Source organism: Pongo pygmaeus, chromosome 1, assembly GCF_028885625.2.
Source record: "Pongo pygmaeus isolate AG05252 chromosome 1, NHGRI_mPonPyg2-v2.0_pri, whole genome shotgun sequence".
Taxonomy (NCBI): Eukaryota; Metazoa; Chordata; class Mammalia; order Primates; family Hominidae; genus Pongo; species Pongo pygmaeus.
In genome coordinates this window covers 148,517,281-148,532,066 of record NC_072373.2, presented here as the reverse complement: position 1 = coordinate 148,532,066, position 14,786 = coordinate 148,517,281, and the positions used below count along the sequence as shown (strand labels likewise).

General features: G+C 40.6%; 1 long non-coding RNA gene across 1 annotated transcript in view; it reads left to right on the top strand.

Moving 5' to 3' along the window:
• LOC134738458 (uncharacterized) overlaps window positions 1-2,033 on the top strand; it is an 81,802-nt gene extending 79,769 nt beyond the window's left edge. The window contains exon 3 of the long non-coding RNA XR_010124181.1: window positions 1,828-2,033. This is a non-coding gene — a long non-coding RNA (uncharacterized LOC134738458). The remainder of the gene's footprint in view (window positions 1-1,827) is intronic.
• The last annotated feature ends 12,753 nt before the right edge of the window (window positions 2,034-14,786 follow it).

Sequence of the window (14,786 nt, the reverse complement as noted above, 5' to 3'; positions counted from 1 at the left end):
AAATTTAACTAATTCTGATGTTTTAGTTGCAGTATTTTGGAAAGGTGATGGAGACAAAATCCATTAAAAGTAGCTTTCTTTCCTCTCTCTGAGTCCCTAGAGTTTATTCTCAAGGGCATTCTCAAGGCCATAAACTCATGAACCTTACTAAAGTGAAACACCTTCATAATATTTCTCTGAGGGCCAAGGAAGGGAAGCATTGTGCATGTGTGAGCATTAGGCTGATCTTTAAAAGGATGTAGTAAGTGGGTTTCACTGTACTGGCAACTCTCATGGGTTCCTTTTTTCTGCTACACTGAGTGGCACGTTCATATCTGATTTTCAGTGCATTTGCTCCTAGTTATCTCTCAGTGTTTCTGCTTCAGGAAGGTTCACTGTTCAGTCCATCTTCCTTTCTCTGGGTGAAGGGTGGGTCAGAGGGTGGAATCAGCCTGAGAGTTGTTGCCCTGACTGCCTCAGAACCCAGCTGCAGATGCTCTCCATGCATGAGGCGCCCGGGAAGGGAAGGTGAGACTCTCGCTCCAGAACCAGCTTCATAGCATAATGAAAGCACAGGTATTTTCTTTGCTAGTTCCATGTCCATATCTGTTATACTTTGCTAAAGTCTTTAGATCTCATTAATAAACATCACAGGGAAAAAGAGCCCTATACTCAAATAAGTTTGAGTATAAGCCCTATACTCAAATAAGTTTGGATGAAACAAAATTAACTAGGCTTGTGTTTGTGTTCTTTAGAAATGCCTCCCAGAGTCTTTAACATGCTCATGTGCATTGTGGATATTTAAGAGAAAGAGGTTTAAGTATTCCCTTACTCATCTCATTTAGCCCCTATGTTTTTCTTCATAGCATCTCTCAGGGCCAGTGTTCCAAAAAACATACTTGGAAAAGCACAACTCTGCTACTCTTCTCCATTGCCTGTTTGAGACTAAGAATTCTTTCATTAGCTGACTTTCCTTCTATGCACCTGTTCTTCATTCTTCTCCCCAATATTACTTGCCCATTTCTCTGTTCTATTCCTTCACCCTTCCTTCTCTTCCTACTTTTATTCTCTTTTTAGAAATTTAAAATTCCTATTGAGCACCTGGAAAGGTGCCTTCGAGATCTCAGGCTCTGGTCAAGACTCTGAGAAGAGATCACCAAAGCCCTCTGCTCTCTTGAGAGGTTTACATTGAGAAAGAGGGGGCAGGCTGGAGAGGAGAACTAAATAAGTAAGCAAATACATGTACAAGTGATTTTTTTTTTTTTTTTTTTGAGGCGGAGTTCTCGCTCTGTCACCCAGGCTAGAGTGCAGTGGCGCAATCATGGCTCACTACAACCTCTGCCTCCTGGGTTCAAGTGATTCTCATGCCTCAGCCACCCAAGTAGCTAGGCTTACAGCTGCGTGCCACCACACCTGGCTAATTTTTGTATTTTAAGTAGAGACTGGGTTTCACCATGTTGCCCAGGCTGGTCTCGAACTCCTGGCCTCAAGTGATCCACCCACCTTGGCCTCTCAAAGTGTCAGGATTACAGGTGTGATCCACCACACCTGGCTCATATACAAGTGTATTTTATCTACTAATTCTTGTAAATTAAACCTAAGCCCACTTGATGATACAAGTAACTCTTGGGTTCTTTTTGGTAGATAATAGTTATAATCATCCATGCTTTGAGATGGAAGAAAGTGAGCTCCTCTCCCACAACCTTGTTTTTGATAAAAGCAAGACTCACAACAAATTCTGCCACACATAAGAACTTTATTAAATAAAACGTACTAGCTCACAGGCATGAGAGAGTTGATAAAACCCATTCTGTGTCTTGATGGAGCGCCACCTCTCTGTCCTTTTAGGTGTTCCCTCCACAATCTTGCATGAATGGTTCACTCAAGAATGATGTGACAATATTCCAGAAGCAGTATTCTGCCACCCTCACTGTCAACATCAAGCAATCCAGAGTCTTTTAAACCAATGTCTGCACATGGAAGATTCATAGATCAAGCTTTGTGTTCCAGTCCTAAGAATAAAGAGTTTTCTCTCAATATCTTGTTCATGTCTGGTTGGGGGATATAACCAAAATATTTTTGACACTTCCACCTTGAATTCTTCTAGCAGTCATATGCTAATTAACAAAGTGCTAATTTCACCAATAAATATCCACTTCTGACACTCGCTATGCTAATTAGTGCAATATCTTTATCAGAGATAAAGATAGCTGAAGTGCTTGCTTGTAGTAGCCTCCTCTGGAGTGTGGCCTTTCACTGTCAGCTAACAGCCTCCCACCAGCCTCTTGGGGAGTGAATTCCTGATTAGAATGCTAGCTGCACCAGGGGTGCAACGTCAACTAACCATCCTTAGATCATAAGATCTATTCTGATACATTTTATGTAAATGTGGCCTCTCTAAGTCCTATAAAGGAAACAAAACAGGTTAGTGGCTTGGAGGTGTTTTTTTTTTTTTTTTTTTTTGAAGGTCTCTAAGAGAAGGACAGTGAGACAGTGATACCTAAAGATATTCAAGCTAATATCTGAGTTTAGAGAGCAGCTAGACTTAAGAATATTTTGGTGAATTGCATTCCAGACAGAGGTAAAAGGAAGTGCAGAGGTTCAAACGCAAAAGTGAGCTTGATGTGTTCAAGGAATCGGCACAAGTCCAGTGTGACTAGTGCAGTGAGACACCATCAGAAGGAGAGCAGATGGGATCAGGAATATGAGGAGAAACTTGATCACTGAAGGCCATGTTAAGAAACTTGGATTTTATTCCAAATGTAATGGGTATTTATTGCAGAGTTTTTAGTAAGGGAGCAACATCAAATTTATATTTTAAAAGAGGTCTCTGCTGAGTGAGGAGAACAGATTGCAGATGGGTAAGAGAGGAATCTGTGAGACCACTTAAGAAGCTTTTGTGGTCCATAAAAGAGATTATGGTGGTCTAATTTAAAGTAGTATTAGTGAAGGTGGAAATAAATGAACAAAATTGAGGATATCTTTGGACATAGAGCCAATAGAACTTAGAGATGAAAAGAAATTAAGAGACAGAATGAAGGTAAAGAAAACAAAAGCTTAGTTTTGAGTTTCTGCAGCTAGATTGCTTGTGGTACTATCTACTAAGATGCAGAGGATTGAGGGAAATACATGCTTTTGGCGATAGGGTGAACAGGGGATTAATATCATAGAAGGAGATCATCAACATGTATATTAGGAACTACTTGTAAGGTCACAAATTCTAAGCCAGTTTCTTCCGCTAAGGCTAATAAATTTTTTCAGAGTTTGTAGAAATTTCTAGAAGTACAGTAAAGCCTTCAGTAGCATCATGCTATCCATGCCTTTCAGCAGTTCTGCAATTGATAATCCTATCCTTCTTAAGACTCTAAAAGCTTTGTGAAAATGAAATGTGATTCTTCATATAAAGACTGGAAGCCCTACTAGAACAGTCACAGGCCACATGGCAATTATTGAGAGAAGGGATATATCACAGCCTTCAGACACAGAAGATATGGGATCAAATTCTGTCTCTGCTCCTGATTCACACTATGACTTTGGACAAGTCTGGAAGTCTCAGTTCTCTCATTTGTAAAAGGGAAATAATCCACAAAGTGAACATTGAATAATGTATGTGAAACTTTTTAAACTGGGCAAAGCTGCTATAATCTTTGTTACTACTTTTATTACTATTAAAAAACTCCCAACAACACAAGCCTTATTTCTGAATGTAGTAAATATGAAACCCACTCACTGAGACTACTATGTGTAAGGCCCTTATTTTACAGACTTTTCTATGTATAATTACCAATTTTAACAAAAATATATTCACCTGAGTCTTCAAGAAGTGAGCCTGGATAATAAATCACATTATCTCTTAGCTAAAAATGATTCAGTCTGAAATCACTCAGTCTTTACAAAAATTCACTGCACCAAAACCACCTGGGGAGCTTTAATAAAACACTATTTCCTAGGCCTTACCCTAGACCTGCTGATATGGTTTGGCTCTATGTCCCCACCCAAATCTCATCTCAAATTGTAATCCCCACGTGTTGAGGAAGGGACCTGATGGGAGGTGTGTGGGTCCTGGGGGAGTTTCCCCTATGCTGTTCTCGTGCTGGTGAGGGAGTTCTCACGAGATCTGGTGGTTTGGATAAGTGTCTGGAAGTTTCCCCCGTGCTCTCTCTCTCTTGTCTGCAACCATATAAGATGTGCCTTTCTTCCCCTTCGCCTCCTGCCATGATAGTAAGTTTCCTGAGACCTCCCCAGCCATACCAAACTATGAGTCAATTAAACCTCCTTTCTTTATAAATTACCCAGTCTCAGGCAGTATCTTTATAGCAGTGTGAAAATGGAGGAATACACCTGCAGAACCAGAGTCCTTGTGAATAGGACCCAGGAATCAGTATTTATCAAATACTTCCCTGGTGATGGTGATGCAGCTGGCCCACACTCTAACACCTGAGTAGCTAGTTTGTAGGTGAGAAAATGGAAATGCAAAGAAGTGACTGACTCAGTAGCACAATTAGATTGAAAGCTTTCTTTCGAATCTGGATCAACATGCCTTCCATTGAATCTCCTGGGCACCATCAGGGCCTGGATCTTGCTAATCCTCCTAAAAAAGAAAACCTTGATAGGTAACAATAGCAAAAGCCAAGATAGGAGGTGCCAACAAAAGTATGAAGTACCAAAAATAACATCTACCACAAAAATAAACAATATTCTGTGAGACTAAACTTTAAAGAGAATGGCTCAGTCAAAGTGGGTCAACAGGATTATGCAAATTTGGCAGAGCATACATTATGCACATAGTACTTGGTCTCTCCCAGGTGTTTGAGGTGGAATTTGTTGGCAATTGTTTCCTGTGGAACCCTATGGATATAGTATGCCTATTTTCTGTCAGAGGAGAATGCAAAATGATATATCAAAAAGAGAAGGACAAAACAACAATGACGACAAACAAACAAACCCCTAATAGCTCAATTAAGAAATGGGCTAAAGACATTCCTCCAAAGAAGACATACATATGGTCAACAGGTATATGAAAAAATGCTGAACGATACTACTCATCAGACAAATGCAAATCAAAATCACAATGAGCTATCACTTCACATCTGTCAGAATGACTATTAATAAAAACACATAATTAGCACTCATTAAATGTTAATTATCTTTGTTGTTATTATTAAGATTTGTGTACCATGAAGGGTACTATAAATGCTAGGTGATCATGACATGGTCCCTGTCCTCAAGAAGACTACATAAATAGGGGAGAGACAGGGAAACAAATTAGTATAATAGTATAATTTTAGAAGTATGGACTCTGGAAGCAGTTTGAATCCCAGTTCTGCCACTTAGCAGCTGTTCAATCCTGGGCTAGTTACTTAACCTAACATGAAATTACGTTATCTATAGAACTGAGATCATTTTACTTGTCTCCTATGGTTGTTGTGATGATTACAAAGATAATGCATGTAAAATACATAGCACAGAGTCTGGAACATAATTAAGTGCTCAATAAATATAGCCATTATCATTGTCAACTTGTTGTGTTAGAAGTGGCCAGTGGGTATGATGGCAATGCCAAGCAAGGCACCAAAACAAACTCAGGAGTGGGATGTTTCTGTGCATGAAAGCCTGGGAAGGAGGTGAGGCCATAACTGAATCTTGAAGGTCATGTAGAGATAACCCAGAAAAGAGAAAGAAATGGTGCTCTGAGCATATGGTGCTGTTAGTAATAAGGTGGGATGCAATCAGGGAGCTGCAAATAATTCAGCCTGCAAGCAATGAAGAGTGCAGGGCAGACAGACTGCTGAAAAACTGGGAAGATGGACAAGAATAGTGAAGAAAAGGTCTCCTACTGCAAGACTAAGAAGCTTGGATCAGATCCTATAGGAAGCCAGAGATCTTTAAAAGACTTCAGAGAAATAGAATGATCAGATTGTGTTTTTAAATGATGGGGATAAACAGGGTGATCCAATGGTATAAAAATAGGAGTGGGGAGGGGTTAGCACTTATAAATGTGAGCAATGCCTATGAACATTTTCTGAGCTAAATGACTTTTAAAACAATTTCCATTGCTGATTTAAGATACTTTGCACAGATGTGAGAGCACATTTTTTTCCTGATGGAATCTCATTTCTGTTCTAAATTCTTTATATCCTTTTGTTTGCCCTCATTTGTGTTTACACCACCTGTCAATTTAGTATAATCTGTGATTTTAATGTGTTTTCCCCCTCTTCCAGATCATTATTAAATGCGCTAAATAAAACCAGACCCATCACTGCCTCTGGCACTTACCTCCCTGAACACTTCCCCTTAGTTCAATACGCCAATTGTTATTGGCATAATACCTCTAAACTCCTTGAAATTTCCTTCCTACTTTTAGTTCATATCTGTGAACAAGATAAACAGACAAAGAAATGCTTCCTCTTTGGGCAAGCTCTAGTTTGGGCCTGTGAGCCTTAACCCTCTCCATATAATCCCCTACGAGGGTACATATATGAAGTCCAAAAAAGATGTTACTCGATGAGACACATGTAAATCAATGGGTTTTCGCTCGCTGTTCTTGCTCACTGTGCTCTTCAATACAAGTGTCCTAATGGATAAACCCAATCAATCTCTCCGTTCCATGGTATAGTAACTGGGGACAGTGTATATTGAGGAGAGAGGCTTCTGAAATCAGGCTGCATGGCATTAAAATCTCTTCTTTATTGCATAGAAAGTAGGTCTCTCCCCAGTGGTCCAAAGATTTTTTTCATGTAAATCTGGAAATGCATTAAGTCACAGACATTTTCTCAAGCTTGCCAATCACCCCCGCTTCTCCATCTCTCAGCTCCATCTGCAGTTCTACCTCTAGATTCCAGTTCTGCAGGAAGTCAGAGCCAGGGCTCATGGGCGTATTGGAATGACATGTCTAACAAAAAGGAAGAGGCTGTCACCACTGCAGGAGCAACTCTAAAAACAGATATCAGGCCAGGCGCAGTGGCTCATGCTTGTAATCCCAGCACTTTGGGAAGCTGAGGCAGATGGATCGCCTGAGCCCAGGAGTTCAAGACCAGCCTGGGCAACATGGCAAAAACCCATCTCTACAAATTAAAAAAAAAAAAAAAAAATTAGCCAGGCATGGGGCATGTACCTGTAGTCCCAGCTATTCAGGAGGCTGAAGGGGGAAGATCACTTGAGCCCAGGAGGCAGGGTTTGCAGTGAGCAGAGATCACACCATTGTGCTCCAGCCTGAGTGACAGAGTGAGACCATGTATCAAAAATAAAATAAAATAAAATAAAATAAAAACAGATATCAGTAAAGCAAAAAGCAGTGAATATAAACAAAATTTTGCAGACCATTCATATTGAGAGGTGAAGCCAGCTGGGCTTCTGGGTCAGGTGGGGACTTGGAGAACTTTTGTGTCTAGCTAAAGGATTGTAAATGTACCAGTCAGTACTCTGTGTCTAGCTAAAGGATTGTAAACACACCAATCAGCACTCTGTAAAACAGACCAATCAGCACTCTGTAAACGGACCAATCAGCAGGATGTGGGTGGGGCCAAATCAGGGAATAAAAGCAGGCCACCGGAACCAGCAGGGCAACCCACTTGGGTTCCCTTCCGTGCTGTGGAAGCTTTGTTCTTTCGCTCTTTGCAATAAATCTTGCTGCTGCTCACTCTTTGGGTCTATGCGCCACCTTTAAGAGCTGTAACACTCACTGCGAAGGTCTGCAACTTCACTCCTGAAGTCAGTGAGACCACGAACCCACCAGAAGGAAGAAACTCCAGACACGTCCAAACAACAGAAGGAACAAACTCCGGACACACCATCTTTAAGAACTGTAACACTCACTGCGAGGGTCTGCGGCTTCAATCTTGAAGTCAGCAAGACCAAGAACCCACCAATTCCAGACACACTATCTTGGTTTCTAGATTTTGCTTTTCCGTTCATCCCTTCAAGGAGCATTATTTGAGGTCCCATCTAAGTGATAGACACTGCTCTGGAGACCACAGAAAATCAAAAAATCTATAATGAAAAATGAAGAATAGTTGGTCTCTATCTTCAGGAAGCTAAAACCTAGTTGGGATGAATGGTTAGGGAGAAGCGATCCAGTGCTTACAGTTTTTTGTACTTTAATATTTTCCACATATCCAAAATGGCATCTCAGAGGGTGATTCTATTATAGACATACTTTCACCTGATTAAATTGGGAGTTTTGAAGCAGACAGCTTCAGACTGCAGGTATCAATCATTTCACCATATCCATGCTTTATGCCACTGCGACCTCAAGCCTCACCCTTCCCCATCCCCACCCAACGTCAAGGCCTGAAACGGAGTCAGCCTCATTCACTGGCACCACCATCACCTGCAGAGCCATCCCTACTAGTGTTTGGAGCTGCAGCATCTCAACCAGTGAGGGAACTACAAAATCACCCACAATGTGCAAAAAAGCCATACCGTGACAATTCTCACAGGCTTCCTGAGGGAAACTTTTGAAACAGAATTTTGATGGTGTTCAGAAAGGAGGAACAAGGCACAATCCCTACCTCTCTCCCCATCAACAGGTACCACACACAGGACCCAAAGGAGCTGCCTAGGTTGCCCTAAACAAGAGGCAGGTCTAACCATCTGAGTTCATCCACCATATTTGGAATTGTGCAAAATCTGTCTGTTACTGGTCACTGGTTGCCTATTGGGGCTCGATTTCTTCTCTCAGGTACTGAGCATTCACATTCAACTCAGTGAGTGTAGAATATTTTTCAGAAAGATTGTACTTTTCTGATTGTTCATTCGTTAAGGCCAATTTGCCTCAAGTACTCTATTTTACTAATTCCAAGTGTTCAGCACTATGAGTCCTTTCACTTTCTATCTGAGGCTACCTATTCATTAGTATCCAGTTCTAGTTTTTTGAGTTTTTTTTTTCTTCTCTTTTCTTTTTTTTTTTTTTTGACACAGGATCTCGCTCTGTTGCCCTGGCTGGAGTGCAGTGGCACAATCTCGGCTCACTGTAACCTTTGCCTCCTGGACTCAAGTGATCCTCCAACCTCACCCTACCGAGTAGCTGGGACCACAGGCACCTGCCACTGTGTCTGGCTGATTTTTGTATTTTTTTTAGAGGCAAGGGTTTCGTTATTTTGCCCAGGCTGGTCTCAAAAGCCAGGGCTCAAGCAATCTGCCCACCTTGGCCTCCCAAAGTGCTAGGATTACAGGTGTGAGCCACTGCACCCAGCCCAGTTCTAGTTTTTATAGAGGTAAGGCATTCACTTCCATGGGCAAGTTCAATGAACATCAGTCTATATGATGATACATAGTCTGTATCAGAGGTCCCTAACCCCCAAGCCACATACTGGTGGTGGTCTGTCTTGAGGTCTGTTAGGAACCTGGCTGCATGGCAGGAGGTGAACTTCCATGAGCCAGCATTGCTGCCTGAGCTCCATCTCCTGTCAGATCAGCAGAACATTAGATTCTCATAGGAGCACGAACCCTATTGTGAACTGCACATGCCACGGATCTAGGTTGCACTCGTTATGAGAATCTAATGCCTGATGATCTGAGGTGGAACGATTTCATCGCAAAACCATCCTCTCCACCCTTCCCACCTCCACCCGTCCATGGAAAAAATGTCTTCCATGAAGCCAGTCCCTGGTGCCAAAAAGATTGGGGACTGCTAGTCTAGATGATTCTTGGAAAAATAGCAGGCAACACCACCCACACACATCCTCCACTTAGGTTATCTGTTGCAATCTCCCCAATTGCCAGCAGAGCAGTTTTCTTTCACAACTTTTGGTAATAGTCTTAGTTTTTCATTTCCTGTTTTGCTTTTGAGTACTTGCTTTCCACCTGGGATGTGAACAGCCATGGATTTACAATTATGTCATTGATACGGGACACACTACTTGCACACAGAATCTTTTCCTTTTCAGGAACAGAGTTGGCTTCTTAATTGTACCAGGAAGACAGCCGAGCTTGGATGCTATGTCAGTGTTTCTTTAAATGGCGTTTTTCCATTGCAAGCGCCATTCCTGTAGCATAATCTAAAATATTCCACGTGGAATTACCTCAGCAAACAGACACGCTTCAGTAAGTAGCCCTTTGCCGGGGTCATTGGAACTAAAATGAACAACAACAAAAATTCCACCCACTCTTATTTCTGATGGTGACCTAATGCTACCCTTGAAATGTGGAAGGAGCAACACCCCAGGGCATAACCTTAGATGGCTATAGACCTTCCACTTGGTTATAGCCCTCTTTTGTTTTCAATTGCTGCATTTTTACAGCTACATAACAAAAAACTCTATTGTTAAAGGTTATGTTGGGTTTTTTTTTTTCCTTCCAATTATAAGGAGTGTGTCTTTGTTTTTGCAGCCTCGGAAAGCCAGGGAAAGTAAAACATCATTAAATCGGTATATTAAGTGATTTAATTTTAATCATAGTTAATTTGTATTATGGCACTTGACATAGACATTTAGCTATATCAAATCCTCCAGAAACAAAGCTAAATAGTAAAGTTTTCGTAGAGAAATCAGTTATTGGTCACCATGTAATGGTTTTGTGGGTCTATTGCCCCTGAATCCTTTGCCGTAGCTCATGATACACTGTTCCCTGTCCACTCAGAGGCTTCTGTCTAAACAAGATTGACTATTACAGGGAAAGAACAGAAAGTTTCCCATGTAATGTCACCAAATTTTTTACATTCTGAGAATCCTTCCCCGGGCACCAGCACAGTTTTAAAGGCAGAAAGGTAACCATATTTTTATGACAGTTTTTTTTCCTTGGTCTGAGGTTGGAGCATAAGAACAAAATAGCTCTTTTTGTTCATTGTACCAAGAAATTCCCTCCTGGGTCTATCAAGTGTGACTGTTCACATAGCAAATAGCTTGGACATATCCAGACATAAACACCATATGAATAAAACATGTTGCAATTGTTGGATATAGCTATGTTTTTACGAAGACAAGGTGTTCTGTTCTACACTATCTGCAGAAGTTCACAGTAATCATTCTAAACTGTTGACACTTTATCTTATTAACTGAATAAAAATACTTTTAATTATCTCAGTTAACTGTTTATTATGACAGTATATGCATCATTAATTTGGAGAAGGTTTTTTTTTTCACTGTTACTGTAACATAATGGCATGTCTAGGTTGAGTTCTGAATTGGGTTTATAAAAGGCTGAACATGTGGTTTCCACGTTTCCACTCAGAGATTATCTCTTTTCTTTTCTGTTAACTCTAAAATGGAATCCTTTAAAATGAAGACTGGAAGGATCATTAATTAGTCAAATCTTGATGTTTTACTGATAATCCAGAGTTCCACAGAATAAGCAATTTGGTCTAATCTCAATTGCTGTACCATGTCTAAAGAGAATATAATCCTTAGAATAAAATTAATTCAGACTACACAGTGATATATCAGCTGAGATCAGCACCTTGATATACATGCAAAGGCTGAGAAAGGAGCTGGAACATATCACTGTTTATGGGTGGAACACCGAAGTCCAGCACAGTTGTGGCTTTTTTTTTTTTTTTTAAGGTGTCTGCCTTCAAACCACCTGCCATGCCTTTAGTACCTCATTGCCCTGAGCACTGACCCAGGGGAGATTTCCCTATTCACCAACAACCTACAGCAATTTGCACTTATTGACACCATAGCAACTAATTGGTCTTCACGACCTGCAAACTTTCAGGAAGGTCAATTTAAGCCACCTTTCCTGTGTCAGGGATCAATGTAAAATTCCACAAATCAGATGCACTTCTGCTCCCTAACCCCCCTGGAAAATTGTCTGAAGTTTTCTTAGTTGCCTCAATGAGGCCTCAGACTTGCCCAGTCTGGGGTTTGAAGAGTAATATAATACCATTTTGTGATCCTCATGAAAGGATGAAATAACATACAGTGATATGTCTTCTAAAAAGATTATTAATTTGTATTATTTCTATAAATTAAGTCTGGTGCTAAAAGAGGGGTTTGTGTGTGTGTGTGTGTGTGTGTGTGTGTATGTGTGATGTTTTGTTTTGCATTTAATCCTCATAATACCAGATTAGACCAGGGAAGCACTGTATGAAGTAATTAAGGAAACAGACTCTGGAGTCAGACTGTCTAGGTTCAAATACCTGATCCTTGTTTACCAAGTGTGTGACCTTGAGCAAGTTACCCAGCTTCTCTGTGCCTCAGTTTCCATTTCTTTAAAAAAAATAGAGGATAGTAATTAACAGGGTTGTTTTGGTGATTTGATAAATGAATACATACAAAGAACTTAGAACGTTACCTAGTACTTGATAATAAACACTAGTTGTTACCATTATTATCCTTATACTATGGTTTAAGGCTCAGAGGGCTGAGATCTGAAAGACGAGGGCCAGCTTCTGAGACTAGAAATGTTTTGCACCATAGAAGTAACTCCCAACAAGTTGTGTAAACACTATTGGTGGAACAGGATATAGTTGTAGGCAATACATAGGCAATACTGGTACATAGGTACAGTAGGTACATCTCACATTTTTCAATTTCACATGCAAATACAAAAAAAAGTAGAATGTACATAATACATAATTCATTTTTGCATGTGAAATTAAAAAATGTAAGATGTACAACTAGCATATGAAGTACATGGTTTTATGGATTCTATTATTTAGGTTTAGGTCAAGTAAAAAAGTAAATTTAAAGAAAAATATTGTGTAAATGAAAGCACATGTAATACACAAATATGGCAAAATATTAATTAGTGTGTACATGAATACATAAAATTCAGGAACACTCCACCATAACATATTATCTCCAAGTATAGTCTCATCTAAAACATAGTTTTCTGAATCCAGGTACCACAATGAAAACTCTACCTGTTCTCTGACTCTATTTTTTTAGTTTAACCAATTAAGGTGACTAAATTATTTACCTGTGTTATACCCAACAATCTGCTTTAGAATAATAGGAGAGAAGAATTCTGACCTTGAAAAAGGAACAGTTTAGTTGAGGAGAAAAATCCAAAACGTATGAAAGAGAACTCAAAAACATACTAACCTGTGTGGTAATATAGATAAGTAGATTTTCAAATGCATAAGTTCAGGGTAGGAAGAAATTAGTATTTACTGGAATCGTCAGACAAGGCCTCCGTTGAACACGGAAGCGGAGCAGGGCCAAATGTGAATAGAAAAGGCAAAGCCTTCCAAGTGTTAGCAAGTACTGAGCAGCTCATCAGAATCAACTTTGAAACAACGGAAATGCCAAGGTCGTACTCCAGACTTTTCCCTCAGAATCTCAACAGGAGTGTGGCAGGAGTGTTGTGTCTTTTTCCCCCATATCATGGTGCTTTTGCTATATATGTAGCTGTGTCCTTTTTTAGGTTTTTCTGCCTTCTGGAAGCTGAAGTGCTTTCCTCTCTTTGGCCATCTAGATGAGCAGCCCCTGTCTGAAAAGGCCTGGGGAGGGAGTGGACTAGATTTGGGGATAAAGTCTGTCTTCCTTGCTTTTTCAGTTTCTTGGAGACTACTCAGTGTATTTTGATTTGTGAGGTAGGCAGATTCCAAGATGGCTCCCATGGTCTCCATGCCCCAGTGTTATGACCTGTCTCTGCGCTTGAGGATATGCAGGACTCTGACTTGCTTCTAACCAGCAAAACACAGAAAAAGTTGTAGGTTGTCATTCCCACCTAAGATTCTGTCTTAGAAGACTGGAAAGAGAGATTTTCCTGCTGTCATGGAAGCCATGTTGTGAACTCCCTACAAAGAGAAGAGTGCCAAGGAATACGAGTGGTGCCTAAGGCCTCAGGGCATCCTTTAATTCACAACTAGTAAGAAACCAGAGCTCTGAGTTACACAGCTGGAAAGAAATGAATTTTCCAACAACATAAATGAGCTTGGAAGTGGGTTCTTTCTTCTTTAGTTGAGTCTCCAGATGAGACTGCAGCCCAGCTGACACCCAGATACAGCCTGTTAGACCCTAAGAAGAGGACTTGTCTAAACTATGCCTGGATTCTTCATCAGCAGACCTGTGAGAAGACAGATGCCTCTATATTTTAATCCTCTAAGTCTGAGGTAATTTGTTATGCAGCAATAGAAAATTAATAATCTGAGTTTAGCCTGAACAAATGGAGGGGCAAAGTCATGCTGCTATCTGGATCAAAGACACAGCTTGGCTCCCTCACTTCCTCCTCTGCTCCTGGTTGTAGTTTATCATATATTTACAATTTTTCCCTTGGTGACTTGCAATAATGAGTGGTTCCACCGTAGGTTGAAAGCCTCTCCCTCTTCAGTTATCATTTGAAGTCCTATCCAATTCCAAACATAGCAAATGAATCTTAAAAAGTAGAGGAGTAAAACTGTGGATAGATAGGATAGAAGCTAGGATTTTTTTAATGATAACTTTTTTTCTCATCATTACAAAATTAATATGTGTTCACTGTAGGAAGTAAATCATAATGGAGATGACTCATCCAAATCAACAGCACAAGAAATGTGCACTAATGCCCATTATTCCACTGGTCTTATGTATATATATGTATCCAAAATATGGCACCGTGGGTCCTTTAAAACCTATGTTTTTTTTGGCTGGGCACGGTGGCTTATGCCTGTAATCCCAGCACTTTGGGAGGCCGAGGCGGGCGGATCACAAGGTCAAGAGATAGAGACCATCCTGGCCAACGTGGTGAAACCCTGTCTCTACTAAAAACACAAAAATTAGCTGGGCGTGGTGGCACACGCCTGTAGTCCCAGCTACTCAGGAGCCTGAGGCAGGAGAATCGCTTGAACCTGGGAGGTGGAGGTTTCAGTGAGCCAAGATAATGCCACTGCACTCCAGCCTGGGCAACAGAGCGAGGCGCCGTCTCAAAAAAAAAAAAACCTATGT